General features: G+C 47.0%; 1 long non-coding RNA gene across 1 annotated transcript in view; it reads right to left on the reverse strand.

Moving 5' to 3' along the window:
- Nucleotides 1-1,547: 1,547 nt before the first annotated feature.
- Nucleotides 1,548-16,448, reverse strand: part of LOC138569084 (uncharacterized) — a 140,694-nt gene continuing 125,793 nt past the window's right edge. Inside the window, exon 4 of the long non-coding RNA XR_011303114.1 lies at nucleotides 1,548-1,793. This is a non-coding gene — a long non-coding RNA (uncharacterized lncRNA). The remainder of the gene's footprint in view (nucleotides 1,794-16,448) is intronic.

Consider the following 16,448-nt stretch of genomic DNA (forward strand, 5'->3'; position numbering starts at 1 on the left):
CTTGAATTTCACAACAAAGTTGGCACAACCTCTGTCACTCTGAGTTTTATCGCAGCAAAACTTGAAGAAATATGAACACAGTTTTACATACACTTTTCAAATGTTATTATGCAGTGCCTAAAAACGGTTATTTACCCTATAGTGCTTAATTATCAATCATTCACTTAACACGCTCCTCAATTACTGCATAATTACCTAAATTCAGCTGGCGATATTCCCCCTCAGTCTGGAAGAAACCCACAAAGTCCTTCCGCAGCCTTTCTGCTTGCTGCAACACACAGGGTCAACCACAGATAGGGTGCTCGAGAATGCAGCTCTTCTGAAGACAGCCCACAATACAGTCAGCCTGCAGCACTGCCGGCCGAGACACAGGGGACTGTCTGCTTAGGAACCAGCCCACTCTGCCAGTCCTTCTGCACCCTTTGCCAGTGAGCGAGTGCCCCCTTTGCCCTTTCTGCTTCGAGCCTTTTTCTCAAATCCATGTGTCAGTCAAAGAACCTCCCTTTGACAAACCAGCCCATTAAACAGCATGTGATTTCCTTTGTGCCTTTGACCGAGATTCAAGCTGCGGCGTTGAATAGACATGTTACATTCATCCAGCCCTGTTTCCTCCTTTTCCATAAACGAACAATGGAACTAGTTTAAATAAATCAACTTGCATCTCAACCCTGTCACATATTCACTGCACAACCAAACTAATTCCACATTTTCTACTCTTTCAGTTGACTTTGCACAGCTGAAATATATTTCCATTTTAAGAAATGGGCCACTTTACCCCAATACATCAATGTTTTGCACTTATAAGCAATGGTCTAAATTGCACTGAACATTAGTAGGGGAGTAGGTTATTGGGTCCTGGAATGTTAGTAGAATTAGTTTGTTAATTTTACTTTCATTGCTTTTAGTCCATTGCTGTGGTGTGATGCAAATGATGTTGTGCAGGTTCAAATTCACAGTGGCTGGCATGTGCTTTTTGCTTTCTAACACTGACATCTATTAGGCACAGTGTGAGGCTCACCCATGAATCTCACACCCTTGGGCCTAGTTAAAATTCAGACCTTTGCTAAAATGTGGATGATGAAATGTGGACCTACCTTGTTGAATTTCAGAATAGGGAAAAAGTATTTCCCTACACACCCTCCTTTTTTTCTGCTGGGACACAATTTAAATCACTGCAGGAAAAAACAATCATGCAATAATCCCGGCTTCCCCACATAACCAATGTGTGATCTCGGGCACGATTTTACCTTGATCTTAATAGTCAAGAATCAAATAACATGTAATTGGTAATCTTCATACACAAAAACATTATGTATATTCTCTAATATTTTGAAAATTCATTCCCCTTTTATTGTTGAATGTTTTTTAAATATATTTTCATCTTTTGATCACCTTTTATTTTATCTTCTTTTAATTGGTGTACTCCTATTAGTGTTTTTGTTTTTTGTTCGAATTTTTTGTATCTTCTTTTTATAAAATATTAAAGGCAAATATTGTCACTTTCAAAAACAACCATAAATTCATACAACTGCGCCAGTGGACTCGGTCTGATGTAAGAATCAGTAAAAATCAGTTTGTAAAAATATATTTTTTTAAAAACATTTTTAACAGTCAGTTCAGAAATCGTTCAGGAAGCCGTTCTTGGAGAAGTGTACTTCCATCCTTCGTACGTGGGACTTCCTTCGGGTCATCATCTTCACCCCCTTTTCCGGTTCAGGGGGCTTTCCAGGGGACTCCATTCCAGTGGCATCCTCCAAGGATCCAGCACACGGATGGGGAAAGCAATTATTTTTCTAGAGTAAAAAGAAAAGGCAACTTAAGAATCAAGTACATCAATCCATTAACTTTTGCCTCATCTCGATATCTTAAATCAAATTCAATTATGTATACAAATGCACATTATGCATAAAATACCATATAATCCAGCCAAGAAATTTCTTTAGGACCCTCTAAAATAACATGAATTAAACACACTAATACAACGCAGCATTTTTCTTATTTACTTATTTATATTTTTGTTCACTAATTTGATATATCTTCTATCTATATCTAAAAAACTTTTATATAGCGCCACTGGCCCTGAAGGCGCTCTTCCCCCTTTTCTATCTCTTTAAGCCCCATTTTGATATCTTCAGACTATTTACACCTATTCACCTGCTATGGTAAATCTAACTTATAGGTAAGCACTTTATTTTCATACCATCACATTGTCCACTCCCTGATAGTCTCAATTCGCTCCAACCTTTTCACCTCATGCTTCGGTGGAAGGGCTTTATTTTATTGACATGGACAAACTGTTCTACTGTTAATTCACCCTCATTTTTAGCAATTCTGCAGACCACAGGTGAAACCTTATCTACAACCGTATATGGCCCTCACCATGCTGCAAGAAATTCAGAGTTTTTATTCCCAAAACTGAATTTATACACCTGGTCTCCTATCTCATATTCTTTCACAGATGTCTTCTTATCGTAATATTACTTTGCACTGTTTGTTTTGTTATTTGCATCATGTTTTTGATATAACACTGATGACATACATTGGTCTGTTAATCCCATTTCTACAAAGAAATTCTGTTTTTTTATTGGATATGCCAAACATGGCACTTTCATTAGGCACCATTTTTAGCATGGCCACTGCCTCACTTTGTTCCTTTTCCCATTTTCAGCGTACACCCTGCTTTAGTAACTTTATCTAATGTTGTGTAATTTCTGCATAATCTGCAATAAATGTTCTGTTGTAACTTGTCATTCCTAACAAACTCTTTACACTTTTCAAGTTAAGGGGATCTTTTACTTCATGGCCTAGGAAGTTTACATTTTTTCTGCACTACTGTGCTTTCTGTAAATATACCTTTGCCCCAGCCTTCTGTAGCTGACAGAGTACATGTCTAATCTCATTGAAATGGCTTTTCAAATCTTCATTTTCGACTAGCACATCATCCACATAAACTCATAAACTATTGTTCCTCTTTCAGATGCATCTGGGAGTGCCTTGCTTAGGAATATCCCAAACACACTCCCACTATTGACATACCCAAAAGGGGCCCGGGACCATGCATATTGTGATTGTTCAAATGAAAATGCAAACACATTTTGAATGTCTTCAGCTAGTGGCACACACCAGTATCCAGCTGTAAGTTCTAAGGTGGTAAATACCTTTGACCCATGAGCCTGTGCAAGACCCTGATCAATAAACATAAGGGGCCACCTTGAAATAGGTACCCTTTTGTTTAATTCTTATAAATCTGCACACAAGCTCCATTGGTCATTGGGTTTTAGCACACCTACTATAGGTGTATTTGATGTACTATGAATAGGCTTACCAATTCCTCTAGATTCTAAATATTTTATTTTTTCAGCTATTGGCTCCAGGCGTAACCTATATTGTCACACAAATACCGGCTCCCTACCATGTCCTTCTGGTAGTGTGACCGTATGCAGATCGGTCAGCCCACAGTCATAGGCATTTTTGGCAAAAACATGTTTGAACTCCATAAAAATGTTCCTCAATTGGTCTTGTTCTTCTTCATTTGTGCAAGCATCTGCAGCTTGAATCTGCTCCTCTAGCATTTTAGAAAACTCTGGGAAATCCTCCAAAGGATGTACTGCTGTACTTTCCTCTAACCGTGTGGCAGTGTCTCTTTGGAGAGTTGCTATACTCAAATATTCTGGAATATTGACCTCTATTTCAATATGCGGTTTTTCTCTTTTAGATTTACCTTGGCTCATAAGGGTACACAGACTGAACTTTAAAGATTCCTTTGGGCTTAGATTCCAAGGATTCTGGTAATTCACCCTGTGCAGTCACATAGCTTTCAGGGATGTTCCTGATCACTGGGTTACTGAAATCAGCAGTATAGTAAGACATCTGTACTGCCAGTCGTAATGCTGTATTCTCTTCCAAATGAATGTCTTGACACCCTTTATTGTCCACTAGGATTTGAAATGGCCCATCCCCAATCTCCATCAGCGGTGTATTTGCATTTTAACCCTTGTTGCTTTATGGGTTCATTTAGGCATACAAATGCATCAGAATCTTTTATCTGTTGTCCCTTCTTGTATTTTAATGCTTCCGTAAATTGTCTGGTAAATGCGGGAATGGTAACATCCCTTTTCACCAGAAGTTCAATTACATACAGCGTCATTTGGGCACAATGATAAGCTTGTCTCTTGTCTTCAAAATCAGGTGCAGCTCCACCCAGTCTGGACCAGACCTTTTGATTTAGAAAATCTAATACCATACACATTCTGTGCATGATGTAATTTCTGTGCATGATGTAATTTCCCAAATAACATTTGTTTTGTGTCCTGCTCACGATCCACACATTGTGATGAATGCTTTTAGAGCCTATTGTAATCTTTAAAATGCAGCTTCCTCCAATTCTTAGGGTTCAAATAAATCGCCAAAGACTGCTTCTCTTTTTCTCCTTGCATTTCATCCTGGCACATGAGAATGACGGTGACAATAGGCACATAGCCATTCTGAAGATATACTTATACTGCACTTTCTGATTTAGCAACGCTGTGGCATTCTTTTACACTGCTGCTTTGGGTCATTATTTTCTTAGGTCTCAATGGCTTGTTAGCTAAGGACCACAGTATCCCATTTACCCCATCAATGAGGGGCTATAATCTCCTCAGGCAATTTGTTCCTATGAGGAAGGGTATTTCATTAACTCTTTAAGTGCCATGCCCCCCCCCACTGCCAAGGCCTTTTTTGGTGATTTCGGTATGTCGCCATTCAATGCCTTGTAACTTTTTTGTTACATGAGATGTCTCAGCCAAATTTGGCCCCTTTTTACCCACATGTAGGTGGCCTTAACGTCATCCAGGAATCCTAGGTTGCTGTAGGGGAGTGAAAGAAAATAACCAAAAAGGGGGAAAGTTTGCGTTTTTTCAAAAATGCCAATAAAGTGATGTACAATGAAGCCTATATTTTTTTGCTTGTATGAGCTAGAAACAAATGGTTGCTGTGCTGAATTCCCCAATTTGCTGGCTTTAAAGAGCAGGTTGAGTGGAAATAGATTTTTTTTTATTTCGATGTGGTTGTCAACCGTTTTGTGAGAGGTAGGCGATGTCAATTTTTGCCAATTGGAAATGTGTGGATGGAATGGAAGAAAAGGGTAGGAAAGCCGAATTGGAGGACAGGAAGGAATACATTTCTGAAAAGTAGACAAAATTCCAAGTTTAGGAAGGCGTGATTTGCGTAGGTCAGGCAACAACTAGGTTGGGGAAAATTCCATAGTTTGGGGAAAAAGCAGGAAAATTACAGAAAAAAAGGTATGTGGTGGACATGGTTGGCTTGGTACGGCAATGGCTTCTATGAATTTTGAGAAAAACAATGCTCTGCTAAATTCCCCCGACTCTTGCAGTTAGGAAATCACACATTATTTGTAGTGTTTCACAAAACAAGCAATACCACAAGCCGAACACTGAGCCATGGTACACAGGAGTTTTTTGCTTAAGGCCTGAACAGACATACTTAGCATGTGTAAATCAGGAAAACCAATGTGTTGAGGAACGGCAAGCATACCTTTTTTGAAAGAGCACAGGCAGACCTTTTCAAGGGTAGGTGACTTCTGCAGGTTACAAAAGTGTATGGTGCCTAGAGCAGCGACTAAATGTAGGGCACATTTGGGAAATGAAAGGGTTGTGTGACAAAGGGCACCAGCAAATGGGTCAAAACGTTATGAAAACCACACAAACACAAATAATGACATACCTTCCCACGTTTCCACATGTGTCCCGATGAAAACGGTACCTTACATGTGTGGGTGCACCTAGCTGGGCGCCAAGGGGAAAGTCTAAAGCACGGCTAACCCCAAATCATTTTTTCCGACAGCTGAATTTCAGGATTTTGTCAGAAGGGCACACCATACAGATATGGGCCTAGGGTGTCCAAGCCACCAAGGAAAACAGGGAACCCCATGCATTTCTGAAAAGAGGACCCCCGTGGGAATGTGCAGAGGTCTGACCTGCGCAAATCGGCCCAGAATGTATTATCCAGAAACTGTGGCAATGTCCAAAATGTGGCAAAACCCCCCCAATTTCTGCACATTTCACTCGGCTCATCCACTGAAACACGCTGCCAACAACACATGGCCTACATTCCCGCGTTCCCCCACGTGTCTCGAATAAAATGGTACCTCACATGTGTGGGTGCACTTACCTGGGCGCGAAGGGGAAACCCTAAAACACGGCTAACACCAAGTCTTTTCCGACAGCTGAAGTTCAGGATTTTGTCAGAAGGGCACACCATACAGTTATGGGTCTAGGGTGTCTAAGCCACCAAGGAAAACAGGGAACCCCATGCATTTCCAACAAGAGGACGCCCGTGGGAATCCGCAGAGGTCTGACTTGCGCAAATCGGCCCAGACTTTATTACCCAGAACCCCCGGCAAAGTCCAAATTTGGGGGGAAAAAACACAATTTTCCGCACATTTTACTCTGGTCACCCACCGAAACACACCACCAACAACACATGGCCTACCGTCCTGCATTCCCACAGGTGTCCCGACGAAAATGCTACCTCACATGTGTGGGTGCACCTACCTGGTTGCCAAGGGGTAAGCCTAAAACACGGCTAACCCCAAGTCTTTCGGCACAGCATCATTTCAAGTATTCTGCGCATGCTCACACCTTACAGATTTGGGCCTAGGGTGTCCAAGCCACCAAGGAAAACAGGGAACCCCATGCATTTCTGAAAAGAAGACACCCGTGGGAATGCACAGAGGTCTGACTTGTGCAAAGCGGCCCAGAATTTATTACCCAGAACCCCCGACAAAGGGAACATTGTGTTTTTTCCCCACCAAATATCACAATTTGTCAGGGATTGTGGGTAATAAATTCTGGGTCGCTTTGCGCAAGTCAGACCTCTGTGCATTCCCACAGGTGTCTTCTTTTCAGAAATGCATGGGGTTCCCTATTTTACTTGGTGGCTTGAACACCCTAGGCCCACATCTGTATGGGGTGTGCTTAAGAATAAATCCTGAAATTCAGCTGTCGCAAAAGACTTGGGGTTAGCTGTGTTTTAGGCTTTACCCTTTGCGCCATGTAGGTGCATCCACACATGTGAGGTACAGTTTTCATCGGGACACGTGTGGGGACGCGGGGAGGTAGGCCATGGGTTGTTGGCGGCGTGTTTCGGTGCAGGCCAGAGCGAAATGTCTGAGAATTGTGTTTATTTCCAGACAATTTCAGAGATAATTCCCTCTGCCCACTCACCGAAACACGTCACCAACAACAGATGTCATACCTTCCCGCGTTCCCACAGGTGTTCCGACGAAAACGGTGCCTCACATGTGTGGGTGTACCTACCTGGGCGCAAAAGGAAAAGGCTAACCCACTGGTAACCCCAAGCCTTTTGGTACAGCGCTGGGTAACCTACAGATTTGGGCCTAGGGTGTCGAAGCCAGCAAGGAAAACAGGGAACCCCATGCATTTCCCAAAAGAGGACACCCGTGGGAATCCACAGAGGTCTGCCTTACGCACATCGCACCAGAATGTATTACCCATAATCCCTGGCAAAGTCCAAACTTTGTTGAAAAAACAAAATTTTCAGACATTTCACTCTGCTCACCCAACGAAACACGGCGCCAACGCCACATGGCCTACCTTCCCACATTTCCACAGGTGTCCCGATAAGAAAAGGTACCTCACATGTGTCGGTGCGCCCACTGGGGTTCAAAGGGAGAAGCCGAAAATACGGGTAACCCCAACTCTTTTCGCACAGCAGGTTTACAGGATTTTGACTCATGTGCACACCATATAGATTTGGGTCTAGGATGTCCAAGCCACCAAGCAAAACTGGGAACCCCATGCATTTCTGAAAAGAGGACACCTGTGGGAATGCACAGAGGTCTGACTTGCGCGAAGCAGCCCAGAATTTCCAGGGAAAACGTGAGTGCGTTGCTTAGTGACTGTTGTATCTCCCAAACCCTTCGACCCTAGGTGCGATTTCTGTGGGCACGTACTGGCCCATAATGCTCACCTGGTAAGTATGGAGGATGAGCTCTCATGGCTATGTTTGAAGCATCTGTTTCAACCACGTATGGTAGGTCTGGTCGAGGGTGTCTAAGAACTGGTGCTATGGTAAATGTGAGTTTCAGCTTCTGAAAGGCTTCTTCAGCTTCTGTGGACCAATGGAATTTCTTGTTCTTCCTCAGCATGGAAGTGATTGGGTGAACAATTTGTGGGAACCCAGGTATAAATCGGCGATAGAAATTAGCAAAGCCGAGCACACTTTGTACTCCTTTCATGGACGTTGGTGAGGGCGACTGGAGGATTGCGTCCACCTTCTGTGTGCCCATATGTAAGGCCTGTGGAGTGAGCATGAAACCGAGAAACTCGACTTCGGTCACAATTTTTCTTCCAGTTTGGCATATAGCTGGTGTTGTCGAAGTTTCTCTAAGACTGCTTGGACATGACCGACATGTTCTTCCTTGGAATTTGAGTAGATGAGAATGTCATCTATGTAGACAAGTGCGCAAACGTCCAGTAACTCACAGAGTACGGCATTCGTAAAGAATTGGAACACCGCAGGGGAGTTATATAACTCGATATTCAAAGAGGCCATACTTCGTGCGAAAAGCCATCTTCCACTCGTCTCCTTTTTTGACTCTCACAAGAAGGTAGGCCCCTCACAAATCCAACTTTGTATAAATTTGAGCGTATTTCACCTGATCCAGGAGCTCTGGTACGAGTGGTAAGGGGTATCGGTTCTTTACTGTGATCTGATTGTTTGCTCTGTAGTCAATGCAGGTCCTTAAGTCCCCCTCTTTCTTAGGCTCAAAGAAGAGGGGCGAGGAAGCAGGGGACTTGGATGGATGAATAAAGCCGTTTGCCAGGTACTGGTCCAAGTAGGTTTTAAGATGTTGGTTTTCTTGCTCCGTTAGAGTGTAAATCCGGCTGCAGGGAATTTGGGCTCCGGGCACGAGGTCAATTTGACAATCATAGGGTCTATGCGGGGGCAAAACGTTGGCTTGTTCCTTTTGGAAGACATCCTGGTAAGCTAGATATTCAGGTGGTAAAGAGCCCGTGAGGCCCAGCACGATACCTTTCTTGGGTTTCAGGTTGATGGCGTCTTTGTTGTAACAAGTGTTGGCACAGTCTTGAGAAAAGGTCAGAACTCGTTTTTGCCAGTCGATCCTAGGGTTATGGGTCTCCAGCCAAGGCATTCCCAATATCATCTGGAACTGAGGAGCAACGATGAGATCAAAGGTAATGTTCTTTTGATGCCCGTCCTGCAACAAAAGCTTGACTTTCTCGGTGTGATGTGTCACCGGGCCGGATGATAACTGAGATCCATCCACTGCAGTAACATTTTCCGATTTCTGCTGAAAAGGAAGGCCTATTCGGATCGCTAGATCTTGGTCAATGTAGTTTCCCACTGCCCCACTGTCAATGTATGCCTCCAAGGCATGTATCTTTGACGGCTGCTTGTGATTCACCAAAAGTACTGGAAGGACTAGCTGTGAGGTCTGTACGCATTCCTTTTTCTCACTCAACAAGTGGACCACTACGCTTGCCGGGCATTGGAGTTTCCCGAGTCCTGTACTTCTTCCTCGTTGTTTTTGTCAATTGCCCCAACCATTTTCTTGGGAGGTTTCACCGGACAATCGCGAAGGAAATGACTTGTTTTACCACAATATAAGCAGAGTTGTTGCTGTCTTCTTTTCTCTCTTTCCGCCTTGGTCAGTGGGCTCAGTAACCCACCGATTTACATTGGTTCTGATTGTTCATGTGGTTTAGTGTGGGTCTCGCGGGAGCACACCAACACTGTCCTTCCTTCTGTTCTGGCTCGATCCATTTTCCTACTCTGCAACCTATGATTGAGTTGCACTGTTAGGTCTATGTAGTCCGCACACCCCTCTGGTGGGTTTACAACTTGAGCCAACACATCCTTAAGTTCCCAAGGTAACCCTCTATAAAAAAGGCATAGTTCTTTTCTCTTCTGGCCAGTTGGTTTGGGCTACAAGGCTGTTGAAGGTTGCAATGTAGGTTAATAGATATTGATTCCCCTGTCTGAGTGACAATAACTAATTGTCCAGAGCTTGTCCTTGTGTATGTCGGGCAAACAATTTCTCCATCTCATGTTGGAAATCCCCAAAGTTCCGAAGCAAAGGATCATCTTGGGCTACTAACGGTATTGACCAGTCCGCCGTGTTGCCTCTTAGGTATGAGAGTATGAATGCAACTTTGGCTTGATCATTAGGAAAGGCTCCTGGCCTGCATAAGAAATGCAAGCGACATTGGTTCATGAATATGGCAAACTTGTTTGGATCGGCATTGAAGCATTTGAGCGGGGCTAGAGGCACTGCCCCTGGAAAAATCACTTGAACCGGTGTTGATTGCTGTGACGGAGAAGTGTGGGCTATCCCAGGCAAGGGAACCTGTCCTGCTTGTGCCTGTAGCATCTGTCTTGCCAAGTCATCAGTTCTTTCTCGAGTTACAATAAGATCTCTCCTTAATGCACTGGTCTCCTGTCTTGAAGCATGTACTTCAGCCTGTAATTCCCCCAGTAGTTGGGCTAACAGATCTGTCTTTGAAGTTTCCATAATGCCCAGGCAGAGAGTTGTAGAGGCTTTGCGTTCTGTTACGCTCACCTGATCTCTGCGGAGGCATTGGGGCACGGTTGCAGCCCTCCGAGTGGTTAGATCACCCCCTTCAGGTTTCTCCCCCTGCGGACAAGCTGTGGGCGGCTACAATTGGTGGCACTGCTCCTGCGTGGATATGGCAAAACGTGTGTGCATTGCTTGGTGACTGTTGTACCTCCCAAACCCTTCAACCCAAGGTGCGATTTCTGTGGGCACGTACCGGCCCATAAGGCTCACCTGGTTAGTATGGAGGATGAGCTCTCCGTCCTGCTACTTCTTGGCAGGGGCGCTTGTAGATGGGATCTAGTTGCTTCACTGATCCTTGATAGGTATAGTCCAGTCCAGCTGTGACTGTGCTCCTCCTGGTTGATGATAAGTGTCTCTTACTGTTTCTTGTCTTTTCCTCTTTCTATTTTCTTTTTTGGTATTGTTGCTCTCAATGTTATTAATTCCTGAATAACGTTTTCCCTTCTGCTTTCTTCTTGATAGGTGGAATTGCGGCCCAACAGCAGCTGTGGAGATGCGGAATGCGGCTGGGATGAAGATGGATGAAACCGCAACATCCGACAACTGGTAAGTGATGGTTTAAGGGAAAGCGCGAGGTGATGATAGCGCAACCTTAAACTTCATGTCTGTTCAATGTCTAACCTTGCTTTTCATTTTATTTGCAGGTGTTGCGGTCGCGGTTGGAGCGCGTTGTGCTGCAGTATCAGGATGAAGATCCCAGCATCCCTGAAGAGTGGAAGATGAGCCGCGGTACCGGATGATGATGCCTGCGCTCCAAGAGATGTTTGAAGATGAGCCGTGATGCCCAAATGACGATGCCTGCGCTCCGGAAGATGACGGTGAGCCGGTGCCAAGAAGAACATGTGCAGAGATAACCACGAAGACGTGTACAGGCGAGAGCAGGATCCCCCAGGTGGTAAGTATGGCGGCGGTGAGCATTACGCTGCATGTAAATGCAGAATACCGTGAAGCGTCTGTCTCTAGGCTTTGCTTGCCTGTCACACCCTGTCACTCCTAGTTAGTCAGACAACCCAATAGCAAGCCACCCCACCCAAGTGTGAACGTGGGTCTGCTTTAAAGAGGAAAGTTCCAATGTTAAATACACGGTGCACCCAAAATTAAGTGCTATGTCAATAATAAAGGTATTTTTTTTACCCAAATGAATGTCTTGTTTATTGTTCCTTATGAGCCTGGCGCCAGAGGCGCCAGGACTGCGTCCACCTGGGCCCTCTGTGTGTGTGACCCTGTAGGGTCTGTGTTCTTGGCCCGATGACCATGACAGAAGGGTGTCCAAGGCCAGGGACATTACCGCCGACTTTGCTGGAGCTCTGTCTGGCCTGCGTTACAGCTTCTCATCACCACGGAGTCCCGGCAGTGTGCCAATACCTCCCCAAAGGTAAAAGCTGTAATGCAGATCAGCCGCAACTTCAGGACGGTTGGAGGTGATGTTCCCGGCCTTGGACATCCATGTACCATGTGGGTGTTCAGTCCCTTAACCAGAGGTGCAGCCTGGGCTTGCAGACGGACAACCCACATTGGAGACATCCGCTCCCAGGGTAACACCAATGTTCTGCTGGCATCGGGGGCAATTTGTGGCCTGCCCCTGAAATTGTGACCCAGCCCACCAAAATATCTGCCCAGATGGCCCATTCCCACCCACACCACCAACAACCAGCCCCAGTCTCATCCACCCCACTGACAGTGGGCCCTAACCATAGAATAATAAAAAACAGTACTCACATAACGTTGCAGCTGCTTGTGTAGAAAAAACTGTAAACAGAACAAAAAGCATGTTACCTACGGTCACCCCAACAAAAACAAATCTACACTCATGCCCTCCCTTGCAAGCCATCTCTGGTGGTCTACTTAACCTCACCCCCCCCCCCAGTGAAAACACATTTGCCACTTCCTACGGACAGAAATCTGCCCCTTGGGAGGGCTGCATGAGGTGCCCCCCCCACACTCCATTTGGGGTGGAGGGAGAAGCCCACACCAAAACATCGGACAGGCCCCCAATGGATGGGGCAGTAGGGTTTGGGCACCCTGGGGACAGATTGGCACACCAATGTGCCCATCTGCGCCAAGGCAAGTTTGGTAAACAAAGAGCCCCCTCCTCACTGCAGCAACCAGGAAAACAGCTGTTAAGCTGTGCGGCATCACCCGATGCACGCAACAAGGCCTGCCTGACCTTGTCTCGCTTCCCTGCCTGACCCCCACATGCCGGGCGCTTCGCGGCGCGAGAACGAGGCTGAGCCTCGCATTTGAATCTGCTTTCCCGCCGGCAGGCAGATCCGATGGCGGCGCACACGAAGGCCATACAAAGGCCTGTTCCTGCGCCCTGGACCCCTCACTCCGTCCCCCTTGCCAAGGGAAGAGGGCAGGAGCCCTCTCCTCACTGCAGCAACCAGGAAAACAGCTGTTAAGCTGTGCGGCATCACCCGATGCACGCAACAAGGCCTGCCTGACCTTGTCTCGCTTCCCTGCCTGACCCCCACATGCCGGGCGCTTCGCGGCGCGAGAACGAGGCTGAGCCTCGCATTTGAATCTGCTTTCCCGCCGGCAGGCGGATCCGACGGCGGCGCACATGAAGGCCATACAAAGGCCTGTTCCTGCGCCCTGGACCCCTCACTCCGTCCCCTTGCCAAGGGAAGAGGGCAGGAGCCCCCTCCTCACTGCAGCAACCAGGAAAACAGCTGTTAAGCTGTGCGGCATCACCCGATGCACGCAACAAGGCCTGCCTGACCTTGTCTCGCTTCCCTGCCTGACCCCCACATGCCGGACGCTTCGCGGCGCGAGAACGAGGCTGAGCCTCGCATTTGAATCTGCTTTCCCGCCGGCAGGCAGATCCGACGGCGGCGCACACGAAGGCCATACAAAGGCCTGTTCCTGCGCCCTGGACCCCTCACTCCGTCCCCCTTGCCAAGGGAAGAGGGCAGGAGCCCCCTCCTCACTGCAGCAACCAGGAAAACAGCTGTTAAGGTGTGCGGCATCACCCGATGCACGCAACAAGGCCTGCCTGACCTTGTCTCGCTTCCCTGCCTGACCCCCACATGCCGGGCGCTTCGCGGCGCGAGAAAGAGGCTGAGCCTCGCATTTGAATCTGCTTTCCCGCCGGCAGGCGGATCCGACGGCGGCGCACACGAAGGCCATACAAAGGCCTGTTCCTGCGCCCTGGACCCCTCACTCCGTCCCCCTTGCCAAGGGAAGAGGGCAGGAGCCCCCTCCTCACTGCAGCAACCAGAAAAACAGCTGTTAAGCTGTGCGGCATCACCCGATGCACGCAACAAGGCCTGCCTGACCTTGTCTCGCTTCCATGCCTGACCCCCACATGCCGGGCGCTTCGCGGCGCGAGAACGAGGCTGAGCCTCGCATTTGAATCTGCTTTCCCGCCGGCAGGCGGATCCGACGGCGGCGCACACAAAGGCCATACAAAGGCCTGTTCCTGCGCCCTGGACCCCTCACTCCGTCCCCCTTGCCAAGGGAAGAGGGCAGGAGCCCCCTCCTCACTGCAGCAACCAGGAAAACAGCTGTTAAGCTGTGCGGCATCACCCGATGCACGCAACAAGGCCTGTCTGACCTTGTCTCGCTTCCCTGCCTGACCCCCACATGCCGGGCGCTTCGCGGCGCGAGAACGAGGCTGAGCCTCGCATTTGAATCTGCTTTCCCGCCGGCAGGCGGATCCGACGGCGGCGCACACGAAGGCCATACAAAGGCCTGTTCCTGCGCCTGTTACGCACATGGAAGCGCGGCGTGGCCACCCCCCCTGCACAATTTTACTACTCTCCAACCGATAGACTACCACTCGGACAATGAAAACGTACTGTAAGTACATGCCAGCACCGGAGACACTAATGTATGTTTGTAATATTAACCGCTTTACTGAAATGTGCTCCCGGTCTCAAATACTGGTCGCCTACAGACCACATTAGACTGCTGTATTGTGCCCTTTGGTCGCCTACAGACCACATTAGACTGCTGTATTGTGCCCTTTGGTCGCCTACAGACCACATTAGACTGCTGTATTGTGCCCTTTGGTCGCCTACAGACCACATTAGACTGCTGTATTGTGCCCTTTGGTCGCCTACAGACCACATTAGACTGCTGTATTGTGCCCTTTGGTCGCCTACAGACCACATTAGACTGCTGCATTGTGCCCTTTGGTCACCTACAGACCACATTAGACTGCTGTATTGTGCCCTTTGGTCGCCTACAGACCACTTTGAGGAGCTAGCGCTGTGCCTTATGGTCGCAGCTCGCCCTGACACTAATCCAATATGCAAACCTGGTTGCCCCTCATCATGTTGCCGTTCTGCATTCTCCCCAACCACACACCCTGCTTGGGCCACTACTACTGGCCCCATAACAACGGTCTCAGCAAGCCGGCATGCCCCCGGCATCACCCTATCCCATGTCCTACACCGTTCCTTCCCTCTACTCCCCCATTCCCAAACAGCGCAAGTCTTACCCCTAGGACCTATCTGAATACCATCAAGCATCATGCTATCAGCCCTGATCCAATCGTATTGCCCACTGCAGAGTCACCTCACCACAGCCATACTGAAAAATTCTCTAACCCCGTGACAGGTGTAGCAAGACACTTCCGATTAAGGTCTCGTACTTTCAACCACCCCAACCCAGTCAAATATGAACACACACCTCCCAAACAAATTAGGCCCAGAGTACTTCCCCCTCATCAAAACCATACTCCTAGCCAGAAACCCAACACTACTTCCAAACCAGCCCCGGACACCCCCAATAAATTACTATCCACCTTTAAAGGAGCGCTTATCAATGCCCGCTCCTTAGGGGCGCATGCTATAGAAGTTCACGACCTCATTATGGAATCACAGCTCGACATACTAGTAGTCACAGAGTCCTGGCTCCATCAAGCATCAGGTCCACTACTAACTCTGGCAATCCCATCCGACTACACCATATTTAGAACAGATAGGACCCACTCACAAGGAGGCGGTGTTGCTATAATAGTCAAGACTAAATTACAGCTTAGATCTTGTCCCATCAAAAGTATTGAAGGGTATGAAACATTACTCGTAAAATTTCCCATAAATGCTAAAACTACGATTAATTTAATAGTAATTTATAGAGCACCTAGCCCCAACAACCACCCAGAGACTGAAATTCCGTTGCTATTAGCTCCACTAATAAAACCTAGCTCAAAATACATCATCCTGGGTGACCTTAACCTAGGTTTCAATGACAGCCAAGATGCCAAAGCAGAATCACTTCACTCCGCCCTGAAGGACATGGGCTTCAGCCAACTAGTTAATGCACCCACACATATCAAAGGCAGGACTCTTGACTGGATCCTCTCCCTTAATACCCCCATAACCATTGAGGCCATCTCCCCTCTTACTTGGACCGATCACCATAACATTGTATTTACAATCAATCCCTCCGAACCCACACAAAAGAAACCTAAAACCATGATTACCTATGAAACTAGAAACGCCCGCAAACTCACGCCAGAAAACCTCACGCCTCCTCTTTCAAAAATCCTAGATTCTACCTCGATCACTAGTGACAACCCCTGTCTCCTAGCAGACATATATCACAACTGCCTCACTGCAACCATTAATGCTATAGCACCGCTCACCACCAAGGCAAAACGCTCAGACAAGCAATCTAGCTTCTGGTTCAATGATGATCTTATCGCCCTCAGAAGAACCAAACGCGCGTGTGAACATGCCTACAGAAAGCATCCTACTGCAGAGGCAGAAAAAGCCTACCAAGAAATAAACAAAACCTATAAAACAGCTACTATCACCTACAAATCTAATGCGTATAATAATAGGATCAGCAATGCGACCTCAGATACCAAGGAACT

Source organism: Ambystoma mexicanum, chromosome 2q, assembly GCF_040938575.1.
Source record: "Ambystoma mexicanum isolate Mex_15411 chromosome 2q, UKY_AmexF1_1, whole genome shotgun sequence".
In the NCBI taxonomy this organism is placed as follows: domain Eukaryota; kingdom Metazoa; phylum Chordata; class Amphibia; order Caudata; family Ambystomatidae; genus Ambystoma; species Ambystoma mexicanum.